The following is an 18,189-nucleotide window of genomic DNA, read 5'->3' on the forward strand; positions in this document are numbered from 1 at the left end:
CAAAGGATGACATCAGGTATGTTTGGGATTGGTTGTGATGACATCAAATTAAGAGGTGTAAAAGGTTTGTAATAGAAAAATAGGAAAGAGGAGGTATAATAGAAAAAATTAGTTCACATAAAAAAGACCTATTACAATGTAGGGAAAAAAGGAAGGGGGGGGGGAAGTATTGGCTGAAGCTTGAGAAGTACAAGGAGAAAGAGGAAAAGAAAAGGGAGGGACAGGATGAAAGGAGGGGACAGAATAGAAGAAAAGGTAGAACCACTAGAGAAAAGGTAAGAGAAAGGGAATGGGTGATAGAAGATAAAGTCGTGGTCGGGGTGGGTTAAAAAAAAAAAAAAAAAAAACACAGGACAGGGTGGAAAGAGTGAACAAAAGTATATACAGGGGAGAAAATAGGATGGAGGGAAATATAGAGGAAGTAATCAGAATAATAGTAGATGATTCTAGAAAGAAAAAATTTTCATATCACATATCTTCAAGAAGTAAGGAAGAAGGAGGAGAAGGAAAAAGAGGAGGAGGAAGAAGAGGGAAAGAAGGAGGAAGAGAAGATAAAGAAAACAAGAACAAGAAGAAGTAAAAGGACGAGGAGAAGGAAGAGGAGAAGGAGGACAAGAAAATGAAGAAGAAGGAGAAAGAAGAGGTAGAAGGAGGAGAAAGATGAAGAAGAGGAGGAAGAGAAGGAAAAGAAGGAGGAGGAAAAGAAGAACAAGAAAGAAAACAAGAAGGAGAAAAAGAACAAGAAAAACAAAAAGAACAACAGAACATGAAGAAGGAGGAGAAAAAAAAGGAGCAGGAGCAAGAGCAGAAGCAGGAGGAAGAGAAGAAGCAAGAGAAGTAGAAGGAAGAGGAGGAGGAAGAAGGGTTCTTCAAAGAAGAAAGGCAATAAAATCACAAGTAATGCTTTAAGAATCATCAGAGACCAGTCCATCTAATCTCTTATTTTGTGCATAAAAAAACTGAGGACTGAAGAATTTACTATATTTCTCAAGATCATATAGAGAGGACTTTGATTTTTAACACATATCCTCTAGCACCATATCCAGGAATCATTTCAATGTACTGATTCTGCCATTAAATTGTTAGTAGGCATAACCAAGTTATAAAATAAGTTGAGGTTAATCTTTCATGATTATTCCTTATTAAAACTATACTGACTCAGTGATAACTGCTTTCTTTTCTACATGGTCACGAACTATCCCTTTAGCGATATATTCTAGAATTTTAAAAAATATTTTATTTTTCCAAATACATACAAATATAGTTTTCAACATTCACCTCTGCAAAATCTTGTGTGCCATATTTTTTCCTCTCCTCCTCACTTCCCCCTCCCCAAGAAATCAAGTAATTCTATATAAGTTAAGAATCTTCTGAACCTATTCCTGTATTCACCATGCCATGCAAAACAAAAAAAAAAAAAAAAAAAAAAAAAAGATCAAAACGGAAAATATGAGAAAGAGAAAAAAAGCAAGCAAACAAACAATAACAACAATAAAAAGGTGAAAATACTATGTTTTGATTCATATTCAGTCTCCATAGATTTCTACATATGGATAACTCTTTTCATTAAAAGTCTATTGGAATTGGTTGGAATCACCTCACTGTTGAAAAGAGCCAAGTCTATCACAGCTGATCATTGCATAATGTTCTTATTACTGTGTCCAATAATCTCTTGGTTCTATTCATATCACTTAACATCAGTTCGTATAAGCCTTTCCAAGATTTTCTAAAATCAATCTGCTCTTAATTTCTTATAAAACAGTAATATTCTATTACATCCATATACTCTTAACTTATTCAGTCATTCCCCAACTGAGGGACACTCTACTCAATTTCTAGCTTCTTGTTACCACAAAAATAGCTGCTGCAAACATTTTTTCACATGGGTGTCCTTTGCCTTCTTTTATGATCTCTTTGGGAGGCAGATCTAGTAAAAACACTGCTGGACCAAAGTATATGCACAATTAGAAAGCACTTTGGGCATAGTTCCAAATTGTTCTTCAAAATGGCTGGATCGTTTTATAATTTCACCAACAATGCATTATTTTTTTAGGATTTTTAAAATAAAAATTAAAGGAAAATTCATTGGCCAATAATTTGTAAAAAGAAATACATTTTCTTTATCTTTTGAAAATGAGGATATTTTCCTACTTTAGTTCCTTGATATTTACATAATTTCCCATTCTCTTCTGAAATCACTAAAAGTGGTACGAATCTGGTTATATTATGTCATTCTCTATTTTCTGTCATTTTCTATTCTGTCCTCTACTTCTAAGATATCTAAGAAGTTCCTGTTAATTTTTTTTTGAAATATAATGTTGAAGCTCTTTTAAAAATCATAATTCTCAGGTAGTCCAATAACTTTTATATTACATTACATATCTCTCCTCAATCTATTTTCTAGGTTAGTTGTTTTTCCTAAGAAGTCTTTTATATTTTCTTCGAATTTTCATTCTTTTGACTTTGTTTTATCACTTCTTGATGTTTTATAATAATTACTTTTTACTTGAACATTTCTAATTTTTAAATATTTATTTTCTTCAGTGAAGTTTTTTACCTGTTTTATCATTTAGTCAGTTCTAATTTTTAAGGAGTTACTTTCTTCAGGTTTTTGTTGCTTTTTTACCAAGCTATTGAGTATCTTTTTATGATTTTCTTATATTACTCTCCTTTCTTGTTTTCTAATTTTCCTGGTAGCACTCTTCCTTGATTTTTAAAATCATTTTTTTCTCTTTCTTTAACTCATCTAGAAATTTTTTTATTGAGCTTATGCCCAACCTGCATTTTTCTTTGAAACTTTGTTTGTTTCCAAATGTTTTTAAGTTATTGTCTTTTTCTGAGTTTGTGGCATGTACTTCCCTGTCACAGTAAATAGATTCTTACAGCCAGAATCTTTTTTTGTTTATTTGTTCATTTTTCCAATCTATTTTTTGACTGTGAATTTTATGTTAGAGTTTTCCTCTCCTAAACTATTGGAAATAGAAGGGGAGGGTATAACTGGACTGAGCTTCAGGTTTTTATGTCCTTCTTCTTCATAGTTACAATTTGTTTTTGCTACTTCCATAAAATAGTTTGGTCTGGTCACTATTCTGGTCCCGACTCAAATGGAGCTCCATATTCCCTCATGATCACAAGCGCTCATCTTTGACATGAAATTGCTATCAGTAACCAAGTAAGCCTACTGCCCCCTTGCCATTTAGACTATTCCTCTCTGCCCTGAAATTGCAACTTACTGATACTGGTAACAGAGATGCCAAAGAGCACCTGGGCCTACACTTAATGCTCTCAAAAGAATGTCCCTAAATCTCTTTCTGACCAAGAAGTTTATCAACTTCTTGAATATTTCCTGGTGCCAATGTTGCCACTAACTGCTATTGATACTGTTGCCATAAAGCCCACAGCGTCAGTCTCCACAAATTTATCTTTATTTTCCTCCTGAACTGCCCTGGGCTAAAAAAAAAAAAAAAAAAAAAAAAAAAAAAAAATTTATTGGTTATTCTGCTCAGAATTTTTTGACAGTGCTTTTTAGGTTGTTTACAGGGATGAGTTAGGAGAACTCACCAATACTACTGACTTTATTCCATCGTCTTGGCTCTGCCTCACCACCAGTCCCAAAATAACTCAAATTTAAAACTTATTTCATATACTTAAATTGTGCTTTTTGCAAGTTTGATTCTTCAAATTCTTTGAATTCTTCAAAGGCAATTAAATGTTTTCTTATTTATTTTACAATCCTTAATTATCTTGGGTTTCCATTTCTTATTAACCATTGTTGGCCATTCTTAACAGTACAGAGATAATTTCCCTATATGCTACACTTTACTTAGTAACAAATCAAGAACCCATGTTAATTCAAATTTAATGTTAATTAGTGTTAATATTTACAAATTATATTTTATTATTCTCAATTGAATTTATTTTCATCAAAATGGGGAGAAAATGTTCTGTGAATTTATTATTAAGAACATGAATCTCAGATAAACATGTGCCTTTCTTAGAATAACTATAAAAATTCCTATCCACCTAGGTCAGTTCTATATCACTGCCTTGGTTGTAGTAATTTAATTGAATTAAACTTTATAAAAGGGCAAATTTGCATTTATAAAAAAATTGAGCCTTATCATCTTGCAGCACGAGAAAAAAATGCATCTCTGATATCAGTTGATGAGGCCTGCCAAAATAAGATTTGATAGAAGCCAGAGTTCACTAAGTAGGATTTCTGTGAAAATGAGCCCATTATAAAACTTTCAAAAAAAAAAAAACCTTTATTCTTCTCCTCTAACCAATTACACACTTCTAGTTACAAACAACAGAAGGTGATCAGAAAAATGTCTGTCATCAATGATAATATTAATCATTTGTGTAATAATACCTCACATTGTCCTAAGTACTGTCATTTTCATCATCATGTTAAATCTTAGACCTCTCAAAACACTAAAGAAAGGTGAGACTATCTTAATATAAGGAATCAAATCTAACATTTCTGGAGACTGAATGTTCACTTCTTTCTGTTTTTTATTTCTCCCATGGTTTTTCACTTTTGGTTCTGATTATTCTCTCCCAACATGATTCATAAAGCAATGTGTATTAAAAATAAATAAACTTACTACAATTTAAAAAATAGAACATTTCCAAAAAATATTGCTTTCCCCTATTTGGAATGAGATGCCCCAAACAGAAATCAAGATTTCCTCTTTATTATTACATTGTACTAATAAAATAATAAAAAAATATATATTTTTATCACAACCCTATCTAGCATGGATCTCTTAATGAAGTGATAGTAAAACATAAAATATTCTTACTTATTAAATTTTTTTAAGGAAAAATTGTGATTTAAAAAAAAAATAGATTATGAACAGAACTACTTGGGGGGGCAAGATGAAATACCTGAAACTGTGGGAAAAACAGACTTCTAGAAAAGACTACAACAAATCATCAGGATACATAGAAGCTGAAATTTCCTTAAGTCGAATGACTACTGTCCTACTCTGCTTGTTACATTATTAGAATAACAAGGATAAATTAAACTAACCAATAAATATTCATGGTTAAACAAGTCAAATTAGGGAGAATTTAGGAATTATTAGTTATACTTTCATAATACATAATAATTGCAACAGCCTGAATTATTTTTTCTTCTTATTTATATAGAATCATAGTGTGAGAATGGGAAGGAAATTAGTGATTATGTCAAGTTCCCTCATTTTATATATGTTGAGAAATCAAGATTCAGAAAGGTGAAATGATATTTACAAAGCAAAATAATAAAATCGTATTGCCATGATTAAAACCAAGTCTTCCTGAATTTAATTACACTACAACATATTTTTCCTATTTCTTTTTTTTTCTCTTCTTCTACTCCCATTATTCTTTTTCTATCTCCTTTTGCTTCTCTTCTTTCTCATTCTTCTCATTTTTCTTCTCCTATAATTAATATTATTGTTTTATATTATCAAGAACTTAATCAGTTTAGAGTTGATGGAATTCAGATAGAAAGAGTCCCATAATGTCACTCCCCTATTAGCTTTAATATTTAGTGTTAGGTAAAATATCATACAAGTAGAGGAAAATAGTTAATTTATTAAATTGGGGGAAAAGTGTTGAAATCTAAAGATCATCTTTTGCAGACTCACATAAAAGCACCTTCAAGACAACCTTCATAGCAGATAAATTAGCAGATAGCATATTGTATACATTTCACGCTGTTCCCACATTGTTTTAATTTGTTCCACTATGTATTTATATTATAGTCACAGAAACATATGAAAACTGTAGTCTTAGTATGTAATCCTTTCTCATTTCCATAGTACTTGGGGAACAGTGAAAATAGAGAAAAAGATCACTTTCATGAATTTTTTTTTTTTTTTTTTTTAGAGAGAGAGAAACATAGAGGACTCTAGAAGTTGAATAGAATGCTTTTAAGAACATCTATGTAAAAATATAAAAAAAAGGATAAAAAAATATGGATAAATTTCTATTTTTCCCTAGGGAAGTAGCACTTTAATGAGATCATGGATTCATCAGAATGCTAAAGAATTTGACTATATTTCAATGAATGAAGACCAAGTTATGTAAGTTTCATGCTCTCAAGTTTCCAATTGACAGAAATAGAATCTTTGTCTTTAAATCCAGTGATCTTTCTAATAAACTACTAACATTCTAATAAAACCCTGATGTTCCTCCAGAAAATGCCAGATTAAGTTGTTAAGTGACTTGCCCACTGTCATAGTCAGAACATATAGGAAGGAAAACTTGAACTTTAACTTTCTAACTCCAAAGCCAGCTATGGATTCACTACACTACTATGCTATATTTTATTTTGTTGTTGTTTGGGCATTTTCTTGGCCCCGGTTTGAGGGAGGGATTGTTATGATTTTTGATTTTGGAGTATTTTGGGGGGGAGGACAAAAATAATGCAATAGTCTGTCATTTCTTTCTCTAGATAATATGAGTTGTTAAGTAAACAAAGAAAAGTGACTGCCAAGGATCACTCAGCTAGTATTTGTCTGAGGTCAGATTTGAACTCAGCTCTTCCTGATTTCAGGCCCAGAAATCAGACTGATTATAAATTTTGTAGCCAAAAGTACAGAAGTTCTATACAGTTAATTAAAACAAGACCTGGAGCTGACTATGTATCACATTATGAGATATTTATTGCAAAATGCAGACATAAATTGAAAAATGTAAGGAAAACCATTAAATTATATAGATATAATGTAAATAACATCCCTTATGAATATAAAATAAAAGTGATGAATAGATTTAATGGATTGGATCTGGTTCATCACCTGAAGAACTATGGACAGAGGTTTGCAAGATTGTACATAAAGCAGCAATAAAAAAAAATCACAAGCAAAAAGAATAGCAAGAAAACAAAATAAATGTTTGATGAGACTTTATAAATAACCAAGAAAAGGAGATAGTGAAAGGTAAAGGAGAAAAAATATATTCAACTAAATGTAGAATTCCAGAGAACAGCATAGAGTTAAGGTTTTCTCAAATGAACAATGCAAAGAGATTGAAGCTAGCAATAGAATTGGAAAGACAAGAGAGTTTTCTAAGAAAATTAAAGATAGAAAGAAAAAGTTTCATGGAAAAATGGGCAGGATGAAAGATTAAAAAAATAGTCAGGAATTAATAGAATGAGAAGATATTTTTAAAAAGGTGTCAAGAATTAAAAAAAAAACTGCACATAAAGGATCTTAACATGACCAATAACCACCATGATGTGATTATTCATATCTTAAATATCTTAGCAAGTAAAGATATCCTAGAGAGTAAAGTCAAGTGGTACTTTGCATACTTAGCATAGCTAAAAATAAGCCTAGTGAGGTAATGAAATTCCTACTATATTATTTAAAACTAAAATATGATGTTTTTAAAAGTGCTGCAATAAATATAATAGCAGATTTGAAAAACTCAATAGGAGTCACTGGATTGGAAAAGATGCATTTACATCCCAATTCTAAAAAAGGCCAATTCTAAATAATATCATATTATAGAACAATCGAATTCATTTCACAGGCCAGCAAGATTATGATTAAGATTCTGAAAGCTGAGCTTCAGAATTACATGAACCAAGGTATACCAAAAAATCAGGCTAATTTTTGAAGAGGCAGAAAAACTAGAAACCAAATTGCCAACGTTTGGAGAAAGCAATGGAATTCCGGGGGAAAACAAACAAAACAAAACAAACAAAAACAAACAAACAAAAACAACATCTATTTCTACTTCATTGCCTTTGACTGTGTGGATCAAGACAAAATGTGGCAAGTCCTCAAAGACATGCAAGTACCAGATCACTTACCTATCTTTTGATGAACTTGTTTATGAGCCAAAAATCAACAGTTAAAAATGAATATGAATGACTTGTTTAAGATGGAAAAGAACTACCACAAAACTGTATAATGTCAACTTATTTAACTTATATAATGTAGGAAAATATATCATGCAAAATTCCAGGCTGGATGAATTAAAAGCTGGAATTTAGGTTGCTAGGAGAAATATTAACAATCTTAGATACACAGATACACTTTGATGGCAGAAAGTGGAGAGAAATTAAAAGGCCTCTTGATGAGCATGAAATAGGAGAGTGTAAAAGTTGGCTTGAAGTTTAACATAAAAACTAAGATCTTGGCAATTAATCCCATCACTTCCTGGTGTATAAAGGGAGAAGAAATGAAAACAGTGTAGGATTTCATATTCTTAGGCTCAAAAGTCACTGTAAATGGTGACTACAGCCATGTAATTGAAAGTCACTTGCTCCTTGGAAGGAAGTCTATGTCAATTTTGGACAACATATTATGAAACAGATATCACTTTGCCAACAAAGGTCTGTATAATTAAAACGTTGTTGTTGTTGTTGTTGTTGTTGTTGTTTTTTTTTCCCCCAGCAGCAATATATAGCTATAAGAACTTGAAATAAAAGGAAATATGAGTTTCATAGAATCAATGCTTCTAAAATGTTGTACTGGAAAAAAAACTTTTGAGCCTCCCTTGGATAGAAAGAAATGAAATAAGTCAATATTTAAAGAAACTAATTTAGGCTATTTTATTGGAAGGTCAAATACTGAATCTGAAGCTTAATTACTGTAGCCACATAATGAAAAAAGAGGATTCACACTGGGGGAAAAAAGCTGTAATTAAGGTAATAATTGAAGGTAATAGAAAAGACAGTGACAGAGGATGAGATGGTTAGATATTGTAACAGAAACAATGAACATGAACTCTTGGATGGAATTCAAGAGATAGTGGAAGAAAAATGGGTCTTGAGTATTATGTAGATGGTCCACTGGGTCATGAAGAGTAGGATGCAATTGAATGAATGAATAGCAACAACATACTGTACTACCTCTCCTACTGTATTTATTGTAAATTAATTTGTGTATCTTTTTTTTTAATCATTCTTAAATCATTTTCATTGCTAAATTTTGTTTCCCCAACATCAAGCTCCTTAGAGACAAAGAATAAGGTGAAGAGTTGCACATGCTGATTGAGTCATAATACTAAATAAATACTTTAAAAAAAAAGAAAAAAGAAAACAAAAAACAAGTCAATGTAGATGATAATACTGAAATGCTGATGTGTTCTTATATCTAAAAATATTATAAAACCTGAAATAATGAAAAGCAAAATGAAGAAAACATTACATCCAGTAAGAGTATTGTTTAAAGAACAACTTTGAGCAAATAAGTTATTTTGCCTTTTACAAATACTCAAATTAATTTATGTAGAAAGATGTTATCATCTGCATCCAGAGAAAGAAATGATAAGTAGAAGTATATAGAGAATAATTTTATATGTATGCATGTGTGTATGCGTGTGCGTGTGTGTGTGTGTGTGTGTGTGTGTGTGTGTGTGTGTGGTATATATATAATGGTAATCATCATCCCTAGGATGGGGAAAGGAGGAGAAAAGAAATAAAAAGAATTACATGACAATTTTGTTGTATATTTGAAAGGAATAGTAACTTGTATACAATAAATTTTCAGTTGCATGTGCCATTATCTTTTTAATTGTATTATATTATGAAAATGCTTGCTTTATTACATAAATTAAAAACAACAAATGTAAACATTTATTCAAAATGATGAATTTATTGCTTGAACTTTATGCTTAGCATTTTTTCATTTTGTTTTAATAGTGTAGATTTTCCTTTTTATTCCATTTAAACATAGATATTTTGTTCATAGGAAAATTCTTGAAACATTTTTATCATTTATTCTGAAGAATAATACAATTCCTTCATTTCTTTTTTTTCCCCTCCATCATATCATTTCCCACCAAAAACTGAATTGAATGGAATGCAGAAATGCTGAATATTTCTAAAGCAGGTACTTTGGAGGAAAAAAGATTAATTCTCCATATTTCAAAGGTCATCATTTTCTCATGACTTACAAGAAGCCATTTTAAAAGACAAATTTGAGCTATAATACTTATTTGATGCTAAAGATAATATACTCTTCAAATAAATTCTTTTGTTTTCTTCTTTGAAAATACAAGCCCATGATTTCTAGGGAACTCTTACCTAATATAGGTCCAGGAATCAGATAGGAATAATTTTAAGGTGTCAGATTATTCCTTAAGATACTTCAACTACTTTTAAAAATTCTTCAAAGATACACCTTTAATAATGATAAAATTTTTCAAGTCACCAATATTCTTAAATGCCACTTCCATGTTTCTGTTTTCTAGCTATAAATCTCTGAAAACAAAGATGCTTTATTATATTCCATTTGAATTATGGGGTTCAAAAAGTTCTGCTACAAGGAGATACTAAATATTTTAAAGAGGCCATTTTGATTCAGAGATGCTTTCATAAAGAGAAAAAAAAATCATTTGTTTTCAAGTGAGTCATTTTCCTGCACTTCCTAAACTACATTTCCTGAATTTCCTAAACTACAAAATGCCACATGGCAGAATTTTTAATTTTTGTGGGTTTCACCAGTGAAGAAAGTATAGGGAAGAATTCTAAAGTAATTAAAGATCCTAGGTCAGCATCAAGATACAAGATTAGAGCTGAATTCTCTCAACATTCTCCTTCAAACAATTTTAAAATAATATTTAAAATCAATTTTGGAGTAATAGTGCCGACAAAAAGTCAAGGTGAAATATTTTTCAAGCTATAAGGTTTTGGGTGATAATGTATAGAAGTCTATCTGAAGCCCAAAAACAGAATAGTAGAAACTTTAAAAACTTTCAACCCAAAGACATTAATATAAATGATCAAAAAGAGATTCCTAGGAATGCCTTATTGGCGCTGGCACTTATTGGCAATTCTTTTGCCCAAACACAGTTATGGGATGCAATTTCAAAGTAGAGAAGAGTTTTAGAGATTAGTCAAAAGAGAGCAAAAGCCCTTGTTGAAATTCTAAGGCAAATCCAGCACTAATGCTTCTGGCTACAAGGGATCAAGGGTACTTCCTTAGGAAAGACCACAGTCTACATGAGGAGAATAGTGGCTCTCCCAGGATTATACCACCTTGAATGAACCCAAAACTTTCATATCCCCAGAAGTAAATCTGAAAACAGCAGTACAAAAAAGCCTAAATTTTGAGAGGCTCACTACCAATAGGTAAGCAGAGACATACTTTAACATAAAAGTCTAAATCAATAAACAGGTTAGAAAAATGAGCAAATAACAACAAATATACATACATACAGATATGATATACATGATATTCATAATAATTGAAAAATATTGTATATATGATATTCATATATACAATATTTTTCAATTATTTATTGTTTATACTGTTTTCACATTGATGCTTTTTCTGTGTTTAAGAGTTCAATTCCCTGCCACAATAGCTACTACAAAAGTCTCAATTCCAAATGTCTTGGGGGAGAGGGGAGAGAAAGAAAGAGAAGAGAGAAATAGAGAGACAGAGACAGAGAGAAAGAGAGACAAAGAAGAGAAGTACAGGGAAAAAAATGGTGTGAAAAGAAAAGAGAGTGATACAAGAAAATTATGGAAAAATTAATACCTTAATTAAAAAAGCACAAAAATACTGAAGAAAGAACTCCTCAAAAAACTAGACTTGGTCAAATGGATAAAGAAGGGAAAAATGTCACTGAAGAAAATAATTCATTAAAAATTGGAATAGGGCAAACAGAATGTAATGATTCTAATGCAGGTCTAGTGGTAGTGGAAAGGTATAAGAATTGAGATAGGGAATGCCCTCTGGTCAGTGCACAGATCCAAAGTAAAAGAATTCTAGAACCTAAAAAGTCTGAATGCTGTCTGGGTTAATCAATAAAGGACCATCAAACACAGATCTCCAATTGAATAAAATCATTTTGAAGTCTTTTACCCAGAGTCTGGGAATTTCCTGAAGGGGATCCGGACCACCCCCAAAAGATCTATTTCAATGGGGGGATGGTGATTTGACCAAGATCTCAAATTGAATGAAGCCACTTAACTTAGGAAGGGCTTGTCTGGGAAGGTATGCTTTCCCAGGGCTTGGGAGTATCCTCCCTCCTCCAAAAAGTTACATCATTTTTTCCAAAAAGACATCAGCTTAGATCAATTATATGAGACATCAAGAAATAATTTTTTAAAATGAATGAAGATGTTAAAGATCTAATCAGAAAAAATAAGCTAGATATAGGATAGATATTCAAAGGAGAGATAATTTAGGAAATATTGAACTATGTAAAAATCAGAAACAAACAAACAAAAAAAAATCAAGGGAAACTGCTCTAATATCTCAGACCAAAGGTAAAATAGAAATAAAAAGAATACACCAATAACTTCCTAAAGAAATCTCAGAATGAAAACCTGAGAAATATTATAGCCAAATTCCAGAAAAAAACAGGTCAAAGAGGGGAAGGAAAAAAAAAAAAAACTTTCAATCAACCAGAAAGAAACAATTCAAATATTGTGAAGCTAGAATCAGAATCATACAAGAGTTAGTAGTTACATCTTTAAAGGAACAGAGAGGGCTTAGAATTTGAAATTACGGAAAGCAAAAGATCTAGGGTTATAATAAAGTAGTAATCTATCTAGAAAAACTGATTATACACTTTCTGATAAAAATATATATTTAATGAAATAGAGGACTCTCAAAACATTTCTAATGAAACTACCAAAGATGAAAAATAAAATTTGATATTCTCATACAAGACTCAACAAACAAACAAAAAAATCCTACATAGGTAAACATGAAAGAGTGATCATAAGGATCACTATAATGTTAAACTGTTTACATTCCTTGCATTCCTATACAGGAAGATGATACATGTAACTCCTAAGAATATTTTATTTATTAGGATTAAAAAGAGTTTATAATGGACAAAGGAATGGTTCTGAAGTGAGTTATTATGGAGTGAGCTCCAAAAAAAAAAAAAAAAAAAAAAAAAAAATGAAAGGGTGAGAGAAAAGGAAGCCTAGGGTGACAGAAAAGGGGAGAGTTAAAATTGGATTTTTTCCCTCTCATATAAAATTGCCATACAAGGAGGAGTTTTTATAGTGGAGAGGAAATGGTGGGATGGGGGTGGCAGGTAATGCTTGAAACTCACTCTCATCACAGTTGGTTTAAAAAGGAAAGAAAATATATACATATTAAATTGTGTATACAAATGTAATTTATCTAATTAGGAAATAGGAAGGAAAGGAGATAAAATGAAAGGGATAGAAGATAAAATGGAAAAGAGATTAAATGAAGAAGTTAGAAGCAAAATAGCCTTCAAGCCTGGGGCAATTCATCAGCAAAAACCCAACCTTCTGCAAACCAGCAGCCCCCTAGGCAAATAAGCAGTCTGAACTATGCTGAAAGGCCCTTTTTCTTTCTTTTTTAAGTATATCTGTTGTAAACAATGTATTCTGCATTCTGGTTTGCAATCTCTTCTGCTATCTGCTTCTAATTTATGGATTAAATCATTTGCATCCACAGTTATGATTGCTATTTTTCCTTCCATCCCATTTTCTTCTCTGTGTCTCTGTGTCCCTGTATTTCTGTCTTTCTGTCTCTCCATCTTTCTGTCTCTGTTTTTCTGTCTCTTCATGTTTATGGTTTTTAAGTAATTTTTTTTTTTTTATAATTTTAAGAAAAAATAAAATTACATGGATGTTTTCAAAAGAAATGAGTTTTATGTTCCATCAAAAGCTTTTTTCTGTACCTATTGATATAGTCCTATGATTTAAAAAAAATTATTACTGATATAATCAATTTGAGTTTTCCATAGTTTAAATCATTCTTTCATTCCTAGTATAAGTGTTGCTTGGTCACAATGTATAAGTTTTGTAATACATCATTTTATTCTTTTATCTCTCTTTTTGGTTTCACTCTTTTTGGTTTAGGTAATGATATTCCATTTGTTTCATAAAAGGAATTTGATAGGATTCCTTTTTTGCCTATTATTCCTAATAATGTATTGCACAACTGCAATTAGTTGGTCGTTAAATGTTTGACAGAATTCACTTGTAAATCTATCTGGTCTTGCTACTTTTTTTTTTTTTTTTTTTTTTTTTTAGGAAGCTCATTTATGATCTATTCAATTTCTTCTAAAATAGATCTATTAGATATTCTATTTCTTCTACTCATTTAGGCAATCTATACTTTTGTAAATATTCTTCCATTTCACTTAAATTGTTAAATTTAGTGGCAAATAGTTGAAATAACTCCTTATAATTGTTTTAGTTTCATCTTCATTAATGGTATATTTGCTTTTTATTATTAATACTAGCAATTTGGTTTTCCTCCTTTTTAAAAAATCAAATTAACTGGGGCAACTAGGTAGTGCAATGGATAGAGCACCAGCCCTGAAGTCAGGAGGACATGATTTCAAAATTGGCCTCAGATACTTAACACTTCCTAGCTTTGTGACCCTGAGCAAGTAACTTAATCCCAATTGCCTTAGCAATAAATAAATGAAATTAACCAATAGTTTGTCTATTTATTATTGCTTTTATAAAAGTAACTTATTTATTAATAAATTTTATGTTAAATTGTATTTATTTCACATTTAATTTTTAAGATTTCCAGATTAGTGTTTAATTGGGGATTTTTAGTTTATTCCTTTTCCAGTTTCTTTTTAATTGCATACCCAATTCACTGGTCTGATCTTTCTCTGTTTTATTTATGTAGTCATTTAGAGTTCTAAATATTCCTCTGATTACTACTTTCGCTGTATCCTTTAGATTTTGATAGGTTGTCTCATTATTGTAATTCTCTTTATTGAAATTATTGTTTCCATGATTTTTTCCTTAATCCACTCATTTTTAAAGATTCAATTATTTAATCTCCAAATTGTTTTTATGAAGAGTTGTTTTATATATATATATATTTCTATTTCTATTTCTATTCCCATTCAGTTATTTCCAGATGTCTATTTTATCTAGTCTAATTAAAATTATTTTTACTTCTGTGATATCTTACTCTTTTTTTTGTTAGATTTATCTAGATCTGAGGATGGAAGATTAATTTCCTCCATACAATTATGCTACTACTATCTATTTCCACCTATAATTCACTTAAATGTTTTTTTTTTAAAGTTAAATAAAATACTTTAAAATTTTTCTATTTAAAAGACTATTGCAGAATAAAAATCTGACTTCCAAATATAAGATTCAAAGGAAACATGAAAAGGTTAAAAAAGAAAAAAGAAACAAGAAAGAGAAAATGTAAGAGATCCAATAATATTAAACTTTATATTTTTATATGTCAAGGCAGTATTTATAACAACAATTTTATTACCATAAGAGCAATTAGAAGGTGTATGTGTACACAGAGGATATGGCTATAAGGCTATAATAATAATAAAAATGTTATAATATTCATATATGTATATGAATATATATGATGGAATGATACTAAAGAGAGGAGAAAGAAAATTGCACTAGAAAAAAGAGGGGGTGATTGAATGGGGTAACTATCCCACATAAAAGAGCTATTATAATAGAGGACAAAATGGCCTGGGTGTGGCTGAAAGAGGAGAAGTATAAATTTAATTCTCAGCAAAATTGATTCAAAGTAGGAATGACATACACACTCAGCTGGATATAGAAATTTTTCTTACCCTACAAAAAAGTAAAAATGAACAGGAAGCAGGGACTAATAAATGAGATAGTATATTGGGAAAGGTAGTGAAGAGAAGCAAACCACTTGGGAGGAGAAAAAATGTAGGGGGTAAGTAAGAAGGAAGATAACAAATGAAAAATAGGATGGAGGGAGATATAAAATTAATTCTCATAAATTCTCAAAAAAAAAATTCTCATAAAATTCTCATAAAAATGTGAATGGGATATAAATGCTTCATCAATAAAATAGAAGTAGATACCAGATTGCATTAAAAACCAGAATCATCTAATATACTGCCTTTAAGAAAAGCATGTAATATATACATGGAAAGATATACATAGGGCAAAGTTAAGGGGTTGAAGCAGAATTTATTCTGCTTCAACTAAAGCAAAGACAGAAAGGAGAGTAATCATCTCAGACAAAGCAAAAGCAAAAAGAGATGCAAGTAAAAGCAATAAAGAAGGAAACTATAGGACTTGCGGGGGTGGAGCAAATATGGCAGAGTTTACCCATGTTTCTCTCTCTGCTTCTTTACAACCCTCACAATAATTATGAAATCCAGCCTCTGAATGAGCTCTAGATGGGCAGAACCCACAAATCTTGGGAGTGCAACAAATTATCAGCAAAAGATAATTTCAAAGATCACCAAAAAAGGTCTGTTTCAATTGAAAATGGAAGAGAGGCAGCAAAGCTCAAACATCTGACCACAAATGCCAGCGAAGACAGAGCAGAGCCTGGGGGCAGAGCAGTCTCAGTGTGGCCCTGTGACTTCCATGAGGCAGAGAGTTTGCGGGAGGAAGCAGACCAGAGAAGGTCTGCTTCAATCGGAAGCAGGAGAGAGGAGCCCAGCAGCTGCTGAGCTGATCACAAATGCTAGTACAGATAGCTCAGAATCTGGGAGTAGTGCAGTCTCAGGATGGCTGAGCAGACTCCAACCACAAACAACAGGGCAGACAGGACAGAGCCCCAGAGCATGGCTGACAACTCAGCGTGGCAGAGCCAGGACCAAGAGTGAATCAGCACTGACCCAGCTCAGCTGCCATTGCTCGGAAAACCTCTTCTACCTTAAAGGCAGACCTTAACATAACTTTAAAAAAAAAAAATGAGTAAAAAGGTAAAGAGAACTCTAACAACTGACAGCTTTTATGGTGAAAGAAATGAACAGATTTCAAGCCCTGAGGAGACTAAAGGCAGATTGTCTCCAGATGAAGCTCCAAAAGGTAAAATAACTTGGTCCCCATCACACAAGGCTCTCCTAGAAGAACTTAAAAATCATCTTAAAAGAGAGCTAGAGAAAAAAGGAGAAAGGAAATGAAAGCCTTGCAAGAGAGTCTGGAAAAGGAAATACTTTAAAATAGACATAGTGAAATGGAAAAAAAAAAAAAACATATGACTCATTAAAAGACAGATTTGATAAACTGGAAAAGGAAAGCAACTCCCAAACAAACAGAATTTGTGAAACAGAAAAAGAAATTAACTTCTTAAAAAAACCAGAATTTGTGAAATGGAAAAAAAAAAATCCATATAGCAAAACAACTCATTCAAAGATTCAATTGGACAAATACAAAAAAGTAAAAAAAGTAAATGAGGAAAATAACATACCAAAATTCAGAATTGAACAAATAGAAATGAATGACTCAATAAGGCAACAAGAATCAGACAAGCAAAACCAAAAAGAAAGAAAAGAAAAGAACAAAATTGGGAAAAAAAAAAAAAGGAAAATATCTAGTGGAGAAAACAATCAACCTGGAAAATAGATCTAGGAGAGACAGGAGAAGAATTATTGGACTCCCTGAAATAAATGACTGAAAAAAAATAGAGCCTAGACACTATCTTTCAGGAAATCATTAAAGAGCTCAGATATCATAGAAACAGAAAAATGACCATTGAAAGAATTCACTGAAAGAGACCCCAAAATTAAAAACCCCAAGGGATATCATAGCTATGAAAACAATTGGACCAATTCAAATATCGAGGAGCCACAATAAGGATTACTCTGGACCTAGCAGCTTCCACTTTAAAGGATTGAAGAGCCTGGAATCTGATGTTCTAAAAGGCAAAGGATCTTGGAATGCAATCAAGAATAAATTACCTTGCTCAATTGAAAATTTTCTTTCACAGAAAAAAATGGATATTCAATGAAACTGGTGAATTCTATGTATTTTTGATGAAAAGACCAGAGCTAAACAAAAAAATTTGACCTCCAAATATAGAACTCAAGAGAAACACAAAAACATAAAAAAAAAAAAAAACTCTTGAGAACTGTATTTCTGTTATGGTATACATTGAGAATACATATATAATTTGATTTTAGTGTTATAATATAAAAAACAAACTAGAGATGAAAAGGGATTGTGACAATAAAAGGGGAAAGTGGAGGTAAAATGAAGGAACTTACAACTCAGGAAGAGGCAAAGGAAACATATCATAATTTAGGGGAAGAAGGGAGGGTGATGAATATTGTGTGAATATTACTCTCATCAGATTTGGCCCAAAAAAAGAATATTAGATAAATTTGATTTCACCGAGAAACATCTCTTATCTTATAGAAAAGTGGGAGGGGAAAGGGGAAAAAAAAAGGAGTAGGGTAAATAGAAGGGAAAAGAGAAATAGTAGGGAAAAGATATAAGAAAGGGAGAGGGTGTCTAAAGAGGGAGGATTGCTT

Source organism: Antechinus flavipes, chromosome 4, assembly GCF_016432865.1.
Source record: "Antechinus flavipes isolate AdamAnt ecotype Samford, QLD, Australia chromosome 4, AdamAnt_v2, whole genome shotgun sequence".
NCBI classification, from domain to species: domain Eukaryota; kingdom Metazoa; phylum Chordata; class Mammalia; order Dasyuromorphia; family Dasyuridae; genus Antechinus; species Antechinus flavipes.